The sequence below is a fragment of the Balaenoptera musculus genome, chromosome 3 (genome assembly GCF_009873245.2).
Source record: "Balaenoptera musculus isolate JJ_BM4_2016_0621 chromosome 3, mBalMus1.pri.v3, whole genome shotgun sequence".
NCBI classification, from domain to species: Eukaryota; Metazoa; Chordata; class Mammalia; order Artiodactyla; family Balaenopteridae; genus Balaenoptera; species Balaenoptera musculus.
Genome location: NC_045787.1, coordinates 167484988 through 167500501, shown reverse-complemented (window position 1 = coordinate 167500501; position 15514 = coordinate 167484988). Strand labels below are relative to the sequence as shown.

Here is a 15514-nt window from a genome sequence, read left to right as displayed (position 1 = left end):
CCATCTCAAATGCTTTTTGTAATGCTGTTATTCTTCAAGGTGGTGTTTGGACAGTCCCACGTCTTGTTATCATCTGTGTTGTGAAAACACTCAGGCGGCCCTGGTCTCCTCTCTGGCCATCGTTTTGGGGAGGGTATCAGACAAGATGGCATGCAGTCCTGACGATGGAACATTCTGAAGCATATTTGTAAATCTGGATGGGGAAGGCACTTGTTAGTGGCCATCCTTGTGCTGGTTCCCTTTGTTTTATTTTTTGAACTTTTCATTACGGGGAATTTGAACACATGCAAAGGTAGACAAAATAGGGTAAAGAACCCACATACTCATTACCCAGCCCCAACCCATCAGCCCATACGGCAGAATGCCCTCCTGTCCATGATGAAATATCCCCCATGTTGTTTTTTCTATATTTTGGTTTTAGTTTTTTTATTTTTAAAGTTATTTAGGCCTCATGGCTTGTGGGAGGATTGAACCTGGGCCCCCTGCAGTGGAAGCACTGAGTTTTTTTGGGTTTTTTTTTTAAAGATTTATTATTATTTATTTTATTTATTTTTGGCTGCGTCAAGTCTTAGTTGTGGCACGCGGGCCTCTTTGTTGCGGTGTGCGGGCTTCTCTCTAGTTGTGGTGTGTGGGTTTTTTTCTCTTCTCTAGTTGTGGTGCGCGAGTTCCAGAGCACGTGGGCTCTGTAGTTAGCGTCACGTGGGCTCTAGTTGAGGCGCGTGAGATCGGCGCACAGGCTTAGTTGCCCCACAGCATGTGGGATCTTAGTTCCCTGACCAGGGATCAAACCTGTGTCCCCTGCATTGTAAGGTGGATTCTTTACCACTGGACCGCCAGGTAGGTCCCGGAAGCACTGAGTCTTAACCACTGGACTGCCAGGGAATTCCCAAAACATTTTGTTTTTAAAGAATTGCAGACTCCCAAAAAGTTGCAAAAATAGTGTGGAGAAGTCCCACGTGCTCTTCCCCCAGTGGTGACATTTTACATGGCCACAGTCCACTGTCAAAACTAGGAAGTTGATGTTGGCACAGTACACTACAGGCCTCACTCAGATTTCACTAGTTTTAGTATGCATTCATTTTTTGGTATGTCTGTGTGGTCTCTTATCACCTGTGTAGATTTGTGTAACCACCATCACAATAAAAATACAGAACTGTCAAAAAAAAAAAAAGATACAGAGCTGTCTTGTCAACACAGACCAATTCCCTCGTGATCCCCCTTTAAAGTCACCCCCACCTCCCACCCTCAGCCCCCGGCAGCCACTGATCTGTTTTCCAGCTCTATAATCTTGTCATTTTGACAGTGTTAGGGAATCATATGTAACCTTACGGGATTGGCTTTTTCACATAAGATCCATCTGAACTGTTGTGTGTATCAACAGTTTATTCCTTTTTATTGCTCGGTAGTAACTCTAATTATCCAATATTATTTTATCATCCTTTTTATTTCTATAAGGTGGGTAGTAGTGGTAATGTCCCATTTGACATTCCTGATTTTAGCACTTTGAGTCTTCTCTCTTGTTTTTCTTGATCATTCTACCTAAAGGTTTGTCCATTTTGTTGATCTTTTCAAAGAACCAGCTTTTGGTTTAGTTAATTTTTTTCTATTTTCTATGTCTATTTTGTTAATTTCTGCTCTGATCTTTATTATTTCTTTCCTTCTGCTTGCTTTAGGTTCAGTTTGCTCTTCTCTTTCCAGTGCCATAAGGTAGAAGTTGAGATTATTGATTTGAGAGCTTCATCTTTTTTTCATATAGGCAGCTATAAATTTACCTCTCAGTTCTGCTTTAGCTGCACTGTATAAGTTCTGGTTTGTTGTGTCTTCATTTTCATTCACCTCAAAGTATTTTCTAATTTCACTTTTGATTTCTTCTGTGACCCATTGGTTATTTAGGAGTGTGTTGTTTAATTTTCACATATTTGTGACTCCCCACATTTCCTTCTGTCATTGACCTCTAGTTTCCATTGAGGTCAGAGAACCTACTGTGTATGATTTGAATTCTTGTTAATTTGATGAGGCTTGTTTTGTAGCCTAATATTTAGTGTATCCTGGGAAATGTTCCATATGTCCTGAGAAGAAAGGATATTTTGCTGCTCTTGGGTGGGGATTTCTATAGATGTCTGTTGGTTTGTAGTGTTGCTCAAGTCTTCTGTTTCTTTGTTGATCTTCTTCCTTGTTTTATTCATTATTGAAAGTGAGATATTGCTGTCTCCAACTATTATTATTGAATTGTCTATTTCCCCCTTCATTTCTGTCAGTTTTTGCTTCATTTATTTTAGGGCTCTGTTATTAGGTTCGTATATGTTTATAATTGTTATATCTTCCTGATGGAGTTATATCTTCCTTTTTTCTTTATAAAATGGCCATCTTTATCTCTAATGACACTTTTATTTTTGAAGTCTATTTTGTGTGATATTAGTATAACCACTCCTGCTTTCTTACGGTTGCTATTTGCATGTTATACCCCTTTCCGTCCTTTTATTTTCAGCCTATTTATGTTTTTGAATCTAAAGAGTAGAGACAACATATAGTAAGATCTTTTTCTTCTTCCAATCTGATAATCTCTGTCTTTTGATTGGATTGTTTAGTCACATTTAAGTCATTATTGATATAGTTGGATTTACGTCTTCCCTTTTCCTTTTGCTTTCTGTCCAACGTCTTTTGTTTCTCTCTTCCTCCTTTACTGCTTTTTTTTGCATTAAGTGAATATTTTCTAGTGTAACATTTTAATTCCTTTAATGATTTTTTTCATTATATTTTTGGAAGTATATTCTTAGTGGTTGTTCTAGGTCTTATATACATCTTAACTTACCAGAATCTACTTCTGATTCCCAGTATTATTTGAAGCAAGTTTATACTGATTCCATCTGAACTGTGATTAATCAGGATTAAACTCATTTGATCAATGAGATGGCTTGGGTGACGGGTTTTTCAAGGATGCTGATGCGTCGTCTGTTGGCCTCAGTGGTGCCCTTCTTTTGTTTATTCCTTTTCACATTTGGTGAAATGAACATCTCAAAGGACCTGTAATGATCAGAAATATTTGTGAAGCCCTGCCTTCTCAGGATCAGGCTTGGGGAGGCCCCGACTCCTGTGTCATCACTCTCCTTGCAGTTTTGGCCTTCCTTTCTTCTCCCTTGCCCCATCTAACCTGACTGGTTTGTAGCCCTGATCCTGCCTCAGGATTCCAAATCTGGGTCAGTGTGTCATGCGCACTTGGAGGCAGGTCTTTGGGGTTAAGGAGTGCCCGGTGCAAGGAGGCCCAGGTCAGCCTCGAGATAAGTCTGCGAAGGCCAGCAAGATGGTTGGGCTGTGACTTGGTTGTTAGCTGTCACTCTTTTTGTGAGAGCCCAGGTGGGCGGCCTGAGGGGCGGTGGTCAGGATGGCACCGGGCAGAGAACCAGGAGCAGACCGAGTGGGTGCCTCTGGTCACCAATAGCGTGAGCAGCCCCAGTGTTCTGGATACATTTAGTTGAAGCTTCAAAACAGCATCAAAGTTTTGATCAAACGTTGGGGAGCTCTCGTGCTATTTTTTTTCTGGCTTGGCATTTTTTTTTAATAACAACTTTATTAAGTATAATTCACATGCCATACAATTCACCCTTTTAAAGTGTGCGATTCAGTGGTTGTCAGTATATTTACAGGGATGTGCAGCCATCACCACCATTGAATTCTAGAACATTTTCATCACTCCAGAACCCCATACCTATTAAATAGTCACTCTCCATTCTTCAGCTCAGACAACCAAATGTTGTAGTGTCTCTGTGGATTTGCCTGTTCTGGGTGCTTTATATAAAGGGAGTCACACACTGTGTGGCCTTCAGTGTCTGGCTTCTCTCACTGACCGTCATGTTGTCAGAGGATGATCTGTGTTGTAGTGAGGGTCAGTGCTTCACTCCTTCCATGGCTGCATAATATTCCACTGCATGAGTGGACCACATTTTGTTTATCTGTTCATCCATCGATGGACATTTGGGCTGTTTCCACTTTTTTTGGCTGTTGTGAATAATGCCTACAATGCATAATGTGGACATTCATGTACAAGTTTCTATGTGGACACGTTTCTTTTCTCTTGGGTAGACACCTAGGAGTGGAATTGCTGGGCCAGATGGAAGGTCCGTGGAAACTGCCAGATTGTCTTTCACAGTGGCTACACCGTGATATAATCCCACCAGCAGTGTACGAGGGTTCCAGTGTGGCTTGGCATTTTTAAATTTGAATTAGGTTGGGGACCATAATCATTTTGGTGATGGTTTAATCCCAGGATGCGCTGCCTCTCTGCCCTGAGATCAGCTCCCGTCCACCCAGGTGGATCAGTTGGGGAGCTGCTGGGAATGGGAACTCTGGGAATGGAGCTGAAGGGATGGGACCTCTGGGTCCTGGCACGGCTCTCGAGGCGGCTCTGCGTCCCCTTTGTTTTTATAAAAGTGGTACATAAGTGTTGTCAGCAGAGACAGAAGCCTGTGTGAATTACAGATTTCCCCAGATCCTGCCACCCGGATAGAACCATTCTTGACATCGTGGTGAAGGCTCTCTGGTCATCGCCGTGTGTCAGGTGGAGGTCTTTCTAGTTGGTTGACTCCCCACTCCCAGCGGACACCCTTCTATTCTGAAGGGTGTTGTTCAGTTGTCCCCAGGAAGGCGGTCTGCTTGGGTGCTCCTACGGCAGCTGGGGGCTCTCGTCATCCTGGCGGCAGCCCCAGCGTTTGTGCCTCCTTCTAATCTGTCACCTCCTAGTCACTGCTTTTTTTTGAAATGCCAGTTCATAGCCCTCGCCCATGTGTTACACTGGGGTGTTTGTTGTTTTCCTTGACTTAGAACGGGGTTTCTCACCCTCAGCACTGTTGATATCTCTGAGCTGGATCCTGCTGGGGGAGCCGCCTCCCTGACCCCCACCCCTCGATGCCAGGAGCCCCTGCCCTCCCCCAGTCGTGACAAGCACAGATGTCCCCAGATCTCACCAGGTGTCCGCTGGGGGACAGACTCGCCTCTGGTTGAGAACCAGTGTTTTATTATAACCCTTTCTATATTAGGGCGATTAGCATCTTCTGCATTATACGTTTTTTCTCAGTTTCTCACTTATCTCCCAGCTTTATTTTTGATGTGTTGTTACATGGAATATTTTAAAGCTTATTGCCAAATTTGTCATTTCCTTTAAAGCGCGTGGTCTTGTGACCTGCCCAGAGAGGTCTTCCCTTCCCTGAGATTACCAAAACACTGGCCCACTTTTTTTTCTCCTGCGTTTTTATGGGTTCTAGAAGGACCCACAGTCTGGAGGCCCCAGGCGGGGACAGAGCTGCATGTTTTCCACGCGGCTCTCCTGTAGTCTGCACAGGCTGGTGAGGCTCGTGGTTAGGACACGGATCTTGAGCTGGGCTCCCCTGTTGCTAGCTGTGTGATCACTGCCCCGTGCCTCAGCTTGCTCATCTGTGAAATGGGCTGTGAGAGCAGTGCCTGCTTCCTAGGGTTTTGGGGCTGATCAGACATGCCAGGTGCTTAGAGCCGGGCCTGCACGTGGTGACCTGTGCCCCCATCATCGGCCTTTTTATCTGTTCTGGTCATCCCTGACCCTCGCGCTAGCTCCAGGGGAAGCACCAGGCAAGCTCTAGAAGGATGACGCTGTTTGGGGAGGTCAGGGAACCTGTCCAGGGTCCCCAGGGCCTTGGGTGAGGGGCAGGGTCCTCTCCGGGATCAGAACGTGTGCACATGTGCGTCGTCCGGCCCCACAAAATTACGAGGTACCTTTGCAGAGAAATAGGAAGATTATTTTGTCAATGATTATGGTTTTAAATGGTTAGTCATGGAACATTGAAGACCTGTACACATGAGTAAAGAATGGGCTGGTGTCTTGAGCGTCTGCAGGGGTGGCCTTCTGGCCGTGTGGGGAGCTTGCTGGGGTGCCACACCCCCTCCCAGGGTGCCGGTGTCCGCCCCGCTCTCTGTGTGGCGCCAGCCCCTTGCCTGGGCTGTGGGCTGGGGGACAGGTGGTGGCCTTTGCCCAGGCTGCGTCCCTGACCCCCCGAGCCTAGTAAAGACGTAGGTGGGCTGGCAGGCCCTGTTCTTGTCCACGATGTTCCAAAAGCAGGTGCTGGCAGCCTCCTTGGCTCCCTGGCCTTTCACCCACGTGCTTCCTTTTTTTTTTATTTTTTCAATCCAAGTGCTTCCTTTCTCTTTTTTTTTCTTTTTGAATAAAAAATATTGGAGATGTAATTTCAGATTTCCAGAAAAGTTGCAAGAATGGCACGAAGAATTCCCAGACACCTTTCACCTGGCTCCCTCAGAGTTAACCTTTCACTGCAGCTGCTCTTGTTCCTTTTCTCTCTCTCATCTTCTCTCTCTGCGCATTTCTTCCTGAACTGTTCCACATACATGCCTCTTTACCTCTAAATACCTTAGTGGGCATCTCTTCTGAACAAGGGGTTCTCTTATCAAATTATCAAAACCAGGAAGTTAATTCTCAGAATTCTCAGAGAGTCCAGGCTCACACACCGCGTTGATACGTCACGTCGCTTTTGTGTCTGTTCATCTGGATCAGTTCCTGAGTCTGTCCTTCTGGCTCGTGGCTTGGACGTTGGGAGAGTAAAGGCCCGTTATCCTGTGGGGCATCGCTTGGAGTGGGTTTGTCTGATGGTCCTCTCACGTCTGGCAGGAACATCCCAGAAGCAGCCTGGTGTCCTTCTCGGAGCGTTGTCTCTGGAGCCCACTTCTGGTGGCATCAACCTGGCCCACTTGGGTAAGGGGGTGTCTTCCAGATTTCTCCACCCTGAAGTTACAATTTTACCATTTGTAATTGGTAAGTTTCTTGCGGGAGGTCCTTGGGGACCATGTAAACACCCCATTGTTCCCCCAACATTCACTGTTTGTTTGGGCAGCCATTGTTGATTCTTGCCAAGTAGGGATTGTCTAATTCCACCATTCCTTCTGCATTTATTATTTGGCTTTCTACTGTGAAGAACAGCTGTCTCTTCTTCCCCATCTGTTTATTTATATCAGCGAGGACGCATGGGTCCTTAACTGATTCAGTAGATTGTAATCCATTGCTGTCATTGTTTTCGGTTGCTCTGGTGGTCCCAGATTTATCCGGAGGTAGAGCCCCCTCCCGCTGGCTTCTTGTGTCCTTCAGGCACGTGCCCACCAGTCTCTGGGCACTTCCCTACTTTCGGGCACAGTGAGGTGTTCCAGGCCCATGCTGCGCACTCGCGCCTCAGCTCCAGGCTTGACTGCTTCTCCAAGGAGCCCTGGTTCTTCCTGTGGACAGTGCATTTAGAAACCAAGATCTGGGTGTTCAGTTGCTCATTGCCAAGGGGGTGTCTTTGCCTCTGGGCCCTTTTGCCCGGGAAATAGGTGTGTGAATAAATCCACATGTGCATACATTAGTGTGTCTGTGTGTACATGTATCGCACAGACACCCACGTCCATTTCTGCTTCTGCCTATACACACTAGTGCCCACGAGTTCACACCGACACCTCCACTTCCAGCCCTTTGTTCGTGCAGGCTGCTTGCCGGCCTCCCCTTCCCTCTTGTGTAACTCTGTCTCTGTCAGTGAGAGCCCTGCGTCACCCACAGTAAAAGAAGCCCCTGGAGTAAGTCAATATTTGCTTTATCTTTATCTCAGAGGCACATAGTTCCAAAACCATGCTTAAAAGTGACATGGCTTAGTTCTTTCTTTTCCTCTTTATTGTGGTTGTATTATGTACTTGAAATACTGTTTGGTTTGCTTCTGTTTGTATTTCATTGTAGGATTCTTCACCCCCCACCCCCAGTTCTTGTTGATTTCATTCATTCCCTCATTCATTTAGTATGTGGGACATTAGCATGGTTCAAGGGTCAGAAAGGTGTCTGGAGAGATGCGTCATCACCCTTCCTCGCCCTCGCCCTCGCTTCTGCAGGGAATGATCTCATTAGTTTATGTCTCAGAAATGCAGAATTGTGTGTGTGTGTATATATATATATATATTTTTTTTTTTTTGACCATGCCTTGCAGCTTGTGGATCTTAGTTCCCCAACCAGGGATTGAAACCATGCCCCCAGCAGTGAAAGCACAGGGTCCTAACCACCGGACTGCCAGGGAAGTCCCAAGTATATTTTCTTATACATGGAAGGTGGCACAGTGGGGATCACTCTTGCACTTTTCTCTTTTCACTGCGCAGCGCGTCCTGGAAACAGCTTCATCTGGCCGTGGAGACGTGCCCGCCCTCCTGCACGGCTGCGTGGTGTCCACTGGGGGCTGCAGCGCAGTTAACCCAGCCTCTCCCCTGTACGTGCATTGGGCTTGTTTCCAGTATCTTGCTGGTACAAACGGTGCAGCAGTGAATGCCCTGGTGTAGAGGTATCTTCATGTTCTTGGAAGAGTATCTTCAGGGTCGATTTCTAGAAGTGGGATTGCTGGCTCAAAAGATAAGTGCCAAGATGTGTGTTAGCTTCTGGCACGTTCCCTCCTGGGGGGGCGGATGGGTTTACTCTCACTAGCACCGAGAGGGTCTGGTCCCACAGCCTCTCTAGCAGGGTGTGCTGTTCTAGTGTAAACATGCTGATCTGAGCCGTGAGAGATGGGGTCTCAGCGTAGTTACTTTTCTTTTTTTTTTTTTTTTAAATTTATTTTTGGCTGCATTGGGTCTTCGTTGCTGTGCGCGGGCTTCTCATTGTGGTGGCTTCTCTTGTTGTGGAGCATGGGCTCTAGGCGCGCGGGCTTCAGTAGTTGTGGCACACGGGCTCAGTAGTTGTGGCTCGCGGGCTCTAGAGCGCAGGCTCAGTAGTTGTGGCACACGGGCTTAGTTGTTCGCGGCATGTGGGATCTTCCCGGACCAGGGCTTGAACCCACATTCCCCTGCATTGACAGGCGGATTCTTAACCACTGCGCCACCAGGGTGGTCCCGGGGTCTCAGTGTAGTTTCAATGAGCATTTCTGAAATTAGGGGTGAGGTCGAGCATCATTTCATGTGTTAAAAGCCAGTTTGATATCTTTTCTGTGAATAGTCTGTTTATGCTTTTCACTCACTTTTCAGTTGGATTTTTGACGTTTCCTCATTGATTCAATTCCACCCTTACCCAGTGCTTTGAGATGCCACCCTTGTCTCCCCCCACTCCCTGATCTGTGATCCCCCAGCCCCTGGAGGAGGTCAGGCTCTAGAAAGACACGTGCACACGCTTTCCTTTCCAGCGTGCTACGTGTGCCCCACAGGACATGGTTGATCCGAAGTGTGCCCTGCAGGACATGGTTGATCGCTTCCAGGCATCTCAGGTTCTTAGGATCCAGCTGGAACCTTTCTGTCCCGGTGCTCCCGACCCTGCAGAGGCAGGTCCTGCAGAGGAGTTGGGGTGGACGGGTGGGCTGTGTGTCCAGAGCATAAAGGCCTAAGAACAGCCGGCGGAAGAAGGCGGGTATTTTTTTAAACAGAGACATTGCCAGACTGCCCTTGGGAGCGGTCCTGGGTGGCCACTGGGGGCATGTCACCAGATCTGCCTTCCTTGCCCGAGTGAAGCTCTTAAATGACAAAGCCCATGACAGCTGCCATTTACGAGGGTTTACCGTGTGCCAGGGTCTCCTTCCGGTGCTTTTGTCTGTGGCCTTGTTTAACCTCCTGCAATCCCACAGTAGGGCACGGTGACCCCCACTTGACAGATGAGGAAACCGAGGTGCAGAGGTTAGGAACTTGCCCCAAGTCACACGGCCGGCTGGGACCCCTCGGGGGCGTCTGTGCTGGTCTCTGCAGCCCCGCCATGGTCTCCAGAGAATGGAGTAGGACGTACCATGGGAAATGTGATCACAGAACTGTGTGAGGCTCTGCCACTGGGGAGCGGGCTCGGGAGGCCCCCTCTCTGGGGTCTAGCCTCTTTTTGTCGCTCACGCCATTGCTGTACCGTCGAGCGTCTTCTCAGGTGCTTGCTGGCTGTTGGTGTGTCTCCTGCAGGGAGGTGTCCATTCAGTTCCTTTACCCACTTGTGAATTAGGTTGTTTTTGTTGTTGTTGGCCCATAAGAGTTCTTTATTCTGGATACAAGTCCCTCTTGAGATCTAAGGTTTGCAGATATCTTCACCTATCCTGTGGGTTGTCTTTACTTTCTTGATTATGTCCTTCGAAGCACAAAGTCAGTTTATTTATTTTTTCTTTTGTCGCTTGTGCTTTTGGTGCTGTATCTAGAAACCGTTGCCTAATCCCAGGTCACAAAGATTCATTCATGTGTTTTCTTGTAGGAGTTTTAGAGGTTTAGCTCTAACGTTTAGATATGTGAGTTAATTTTGAGTTAATTTCTGTCTGGTGTGAGATAGGGGTCCAGCTTCATTCTTTTGCACGTGGACATCCAGTTGTGCCAGCACCATTGTGGTAAAGACTGCTCTTTACTCCTTGGACAGTCTTGGCAACCTCACTGAAAACCAACTAACTTTAAATGTGCAGGTTTATTTCTGGACTGTCCACTATCGTCCATTGAGCTCTCTGTACATCCTGAGGCCAGGACCGCATTGGCTTGATCACTGTAGCTTTGTCACCCCGAGTTATTTTATATCTAGTCTCTGGGGTGGACGTTAAAGAAAAATGATATGGTTCTTACATTTCCAGGAGATGAGATCAGAGCCTTCCTGGGGTCGGGACCCAGACAACCCAGGGGGCCCGCCACCTCCCTACCTGAGCCATTGCCACTTCCGCAGCTGGATTTTGTTGTCTGTGAGGATACAGAGGATTTGGTGAGATATTTGTAAACGAGAGGCTCTTTTCCCAGTCTGTAAAGACTGATGAAAATGTCAGCTCTTCAGGTCTCTCAAACAGGAAGCATCTGAAACTTGTGTTCAGCAGGGTTGGATCTTTAATCAGTCCTGAAACTGGATTGCAGGCTGGCGTCCAGTTGCTTTTTCTTTTCTTATCGGTTTGGATCTTTTTACAGCCAGACTCTCCTCTTCCAGCTAAAACCTGCTGTGCAGTGAACTTCAGAGGACGGAGATAGAGGTGGTTGTGTTTTTTGTTTGTTTTGTTTTAGTTTTCTTTTGCTTTTGATATTTTATTTTGAAATAATCTAAGAGGCATTGAAATGTTGCTGAGACGGTACAGAGAGTTCCCATGTACCTTTCAGCCACGTTCCCCTGATACTCACGCCTAACGTAACTGCGGAAGGATGACCTGAAGTAATAACATCAGATTTTATTAGGATCCCACCGGTTGTCCCTCTCGGCCCCTTTTCTGCCCAGGACCCCACCCGGGACCACACGGTGCAGGGGTCAGGCTCCTTAGGCTCCTCCGGACTGGGGTCGTGTCTCAGTCTTTCCTTGTGTGTCGTGACCTTGACCCTTCCGGAGAGCACTGGTGGGGGATTTTATAGCGTCCCTCACCTTGGCTTTGTTTCTCATGGTGACACGAAGGTTATGTATTTGAGGGAGGCTGCCCCAGGGCGATGTGCTGATATGTCTCTTTGCCTGTGGGGTCAACCTTCACCCCTCTGTTAAGGTGGCACCTGCTTGGAGTCTCCGCCGGAAGGTTGCAGGTTTTTCCTCTGGGACCTTGCGACAGCACACCTGCTTCTCATAAACACTTGCCTGTCAATTTCAGCGTCTGCGGTGGATCTTTCCTGCAGCAGTGATTACTGTACAGATCTCACGGTGCATTTATGTTGCCTTCACTCCTTCTGCATTATGATCTGGAATGTTTTGTAGAAGAGAGCTATCCCTTCTCCGCCATTTACATGACGTTTTGAATTTCATAAGGACCAGTAAGGACCGGCATGTGTTTATGGTACTCTGTGGGTTTACAGTCGGGACTGTCACTGCTCATCTTGTCGTCCTCGCTGTCCTCACTTTGGTCGTCCGGTGCCCCTTCACTGCGCTCGTGTCCTCCTGGGAGTCCCCATCTTCTGTGAGCGTTTCCGCCCTCCCTGCTCCCGCGAGGGGCTCCAGCTCACCTTGGGAGCCGCGGGGAGCAGGCCGAGTTGGGCGCTGAGCCCTCCTGGATCAGATAACACACACAGGCGAGGGCTCCCTGCCTTTGTGGGCGGAAGATGCCCGTCAGCTCTCTGCCTCTCGGACCCCGGGCCCGGCTCCCGGGCCACCGTGGGCAGTGTGGGTGGTGTGCGTGGACCCATCCCGAGGGCCAGCCCTAGGTGGCCCAGAGCTGATAGGACCAGGGGCCCAGCTACCCCTGCCCGGGGTGGGGAGGCCAGGCCTGTGGGGTCCCAGAGGTGCCAGCAGCCGGTGGCAGTTCCTGGTGCCTCAGCGTGTGGAGACAGCTGGCTCTTCCCCCGTTCCTGCTGCTGCTTCCCGGCCCACCTGCCTGCCCTTTGCAGAGGGTAGAGGAGGAGGTGGAGGAGCCATCAGCGTCTGCGGGGCGGGCACCTCGGGAGAGCGACATCATCCGATTGTCAGACGGCGCCTTTTTGAAGGAGAAATGGTCAGGGTGTGCCTCTTTGGGGTGGTGGTGTCTGAGGCCTTGGGTCGCCGCTCAGCCTGTCCCCTCACTGCAGCTGGACGCCCCCTGCCCACCCCGAGTTCTCTTCTCAGCGCCTGGCTTTCCCAGGAACCGCAACCAGGACAGCGGCCCAGCCCTGCCAGCCTGGGCAGCAGGAGGCACCAGGGCCTTTCTGTTTTGTTTTCCTTTTAAAAAGTACATAGACTTTATTGTTTAAACAGTTGTAGATTTGTAGAGAAATTGAGAGCGCTAGGGAGACTTCCCTACTACACCCCTGACCCCGACACCCGTTTTACATGAGGCGGGTGCGTTTGTTGCGATCAGTGAACCTTATGGGTACGTTCTCGTTGGTTAGGGTCCTACTTCCTCCAGTTTGCCTTGTGTGCCCCTGGTGTCCTCTTCTGTCCCAGGACCCCGTCCGGGACCCCCGTGACATTCAGGTGTCTCGTCTCCTCGGGCTCCTCTGGGCTGTGATGGTTCCTCAGACTTCCCTTGTTCTCGATGCCCTTGACGGGTTTGAGGACTGTGGCCAGAGATTTTGTAGAATCTCCCTCAGTGGGAACTTGTCGGGTGTTTTTCTCACGGTTACACTGGGGTGCTGGGTGCTGGGAGGAGGACCACCTGTGAAGGGCCGTCTCATCCTTCATCTCGGGGTGCCTGCCGTCAACATGACTCATCACTGCTGGTGTTGGCCTCGGTCCCCTGGCTGAGGTCGTGCTGCTCAGGTGTCTCCACTGGAAGGTCACACCTCCCCCCTTTCCATACTGTCCCTCTTGGAAGGAAGTCACTGTGCCCAGCCCACACTTAAGGGCCCCCTGATCCCTCAGCCCCGGCTGCCCTGTGCCGAGTGGGCTGTGGCCAGGAAGGAGGCCAGGCCCCTGGTGTCTCAGGGCCTGCAGGGTGGTGACAGGCTGGCTACGGGGGGCCCTCAGTCCTTGCGGGAGCAGGGGAGGCGGGTGAGCCTAGCCCCGCATGGACATAGGTCAGGGTGGACAGAGGCCTTGCCTTGGCTGTGGCCTGAGGGCTGAGCGTTAACCTCAGCCCCAGAGCTTCCAGCCTCCTATTTTGGGGTCAGTGCTATCATCCCCCAGAGCACGAGGGCAGGAGGACCCCGCAGCCATGGGCAGCAGCAGACTGGGGTCTGTCCAGCCGAGGACCACAGGCTCGGGTGGTCTTTGCCTTGCAGCCCATGTGCTGTGCGTGGGGTGGCCCATCGTCCATGTGGGGAGACAGTGTGCAAAGAGGTAGTGACAAGTGACCAGGGAGACATGTGACCCCATCAGATGTGAGTGGAAGTCAGGCCGGCTATTCTCAGCAGGGAGGCCTGCGGGCAGTGGGGGTGAGAAGGTCCCTCTCCTCTGTCATCGGGGAGATGTACGTGGAAGCTGCCGGATCAGTCTCCCTTTGCTGCGGTAACAAATGACCACAGACTCAGTGACTTAAAACAATGCGCGTTTATTATCTCACCGCCCTGGCGGCCAGAAGTCCGACACGGGTCTCACTGGGCTCAGATCAAGGTGTGGGCAGGGCTGATTGATCCTCCTGGAGGCGCCAGGGAAGAATCGGTTCTTCGCCATTTCCAGCTTCTAGAGGCACCGCATCCTCGGCTGGTGGCCCCTCCCCCGTCTTCAGAGCACATCGCTCTGACCTCTGCCTCTGTCATCAGTTCTTCTCTGACTCTCACCCTCTCGCCTCCCTCTTAGAAGGACTCTGGGGATGACACTGGGCCCCCTGATAACCCAGGATCGTCTTCCATCTCAAGATCCTTAACTTGGACTTCCCGGCGGTCCAGCAGATAAGACTCCGCACTTCCAGTGCGGGGGGCCCGGGTTCGATCCCTGGTCGGGAAGCTAAGATCCCACGTGCGGCGTGACCAAAAAAAAGAAGAAAAAAGATGTAAAAAAAAAAAAAAAAAAGATCCTTAACTTCATCCCATCTGCAGTCTCTTGCCACCAAGGAGAGCATAGTCACAGCTCCCGGGGATTAGGATGGGGACATCCTTGGGGGCCGTTGTTCCAGCAGCCACAGCCATGTGGAGACATGCCAGAGTAATCGAACCCCCGGACTTCCGCTCTCGTCGCTGTCAGGGGCTGGCGGGGCTGCGGAGTGGGGCAGGTGGCAGCGGCCGAGGAGCCCTTGGGACTACACGTGGCCCCGGGCGGCTTAGCTGATCCAGAGGAAGAGGCGAATGCCCGAGGGCCGGTCATTCCACAGCTCGGTGTGGCCTTTCAGCCCAGGGGCTGGCACCTGTTAGAAGACAGTGAAATCAGTGTAGTGGGTTGTGCCCAGTAATTTAAAAAACCTGATTTAAAAAAAAAGATAGAAAAGGTCAGCACACGTTGCCTGTTGAAAGGGTGTTTGTGGGACTTGTGCTATTTAAAGCTCCTGGTGAGTTAGGGAAGGTGTGCAGGACCGAGTTCCACACCCCCAGGGCACCCCGGCTGAGCTGCCCTGCAGCCAGGTCGGCCCCCAGCAGCTAGTCCAGCTTCAGGCAGCATGTGCAAAGGCACAGGGGCAGGGAGGGTCCTGCAGACCCCGAGCCGTTAGCTCAGGTGTCCGGGAGGTAGGGGCGGGGAGCCCAGTGAGTCGGGGCAGCTGGAGCCCAGATTGTCAGAGGCCCTGGGGCCACACCCCACGTTTAGAGTCTTGTCCTGTGTCCATTCAGCAAGTGACCCTGAGCCTGGCTGTGAATGCCGTGGTGGGGACCCTGCCCCCCGTGGGGTCTCAGCTGCACGGCGCCTGCCACGCTCTGCCCTGTGCTGTCTGCCCCCCGGGGGTGTAGACGGCGGTCACCACGCGGCAGTTCCTGTCCGACTGTCCTCCTTGGAGGGGCACCTTCCCTGCCTGCGGGGGTTCGGAAGAGGCAGAACTTCTTGTAAACCAACCAGGAGTGCCTGTACCTTAGGGTTTCCAGAAGCGTCATTGGTCTGATTTGATTGTTTTTGGAGGCTCTTGCTTTCTCAGCTACTGATGTTTAGGAGCTGGGCTTAAAATGGGCCGTCACTGGAAGGCTTTAGTGGGGCAGGTGCTCATGGTTGTGGATTTTCGTGTCTTGGAAAGTGGCGAGGATTCGGAAACATCTGAACAGAGGCAGGCACCCCTGGACTGCACGCTGCTGCTAG

The 15514-nt window shown here is 50.4% G+C and overlaps 1 protein-coding gene across 6 annotated transcripts in view; it reads left to right on the top strand.

Moving 5' to 3' along the window:
• Positions 1 to 15514, top strand: part of KDM4B (lysine demethylase 4B) — a 141054-nt gene that overhangs the window by 13528 nt on the left and 112012 nt on the right. The window lies entirely within an intron of this gene.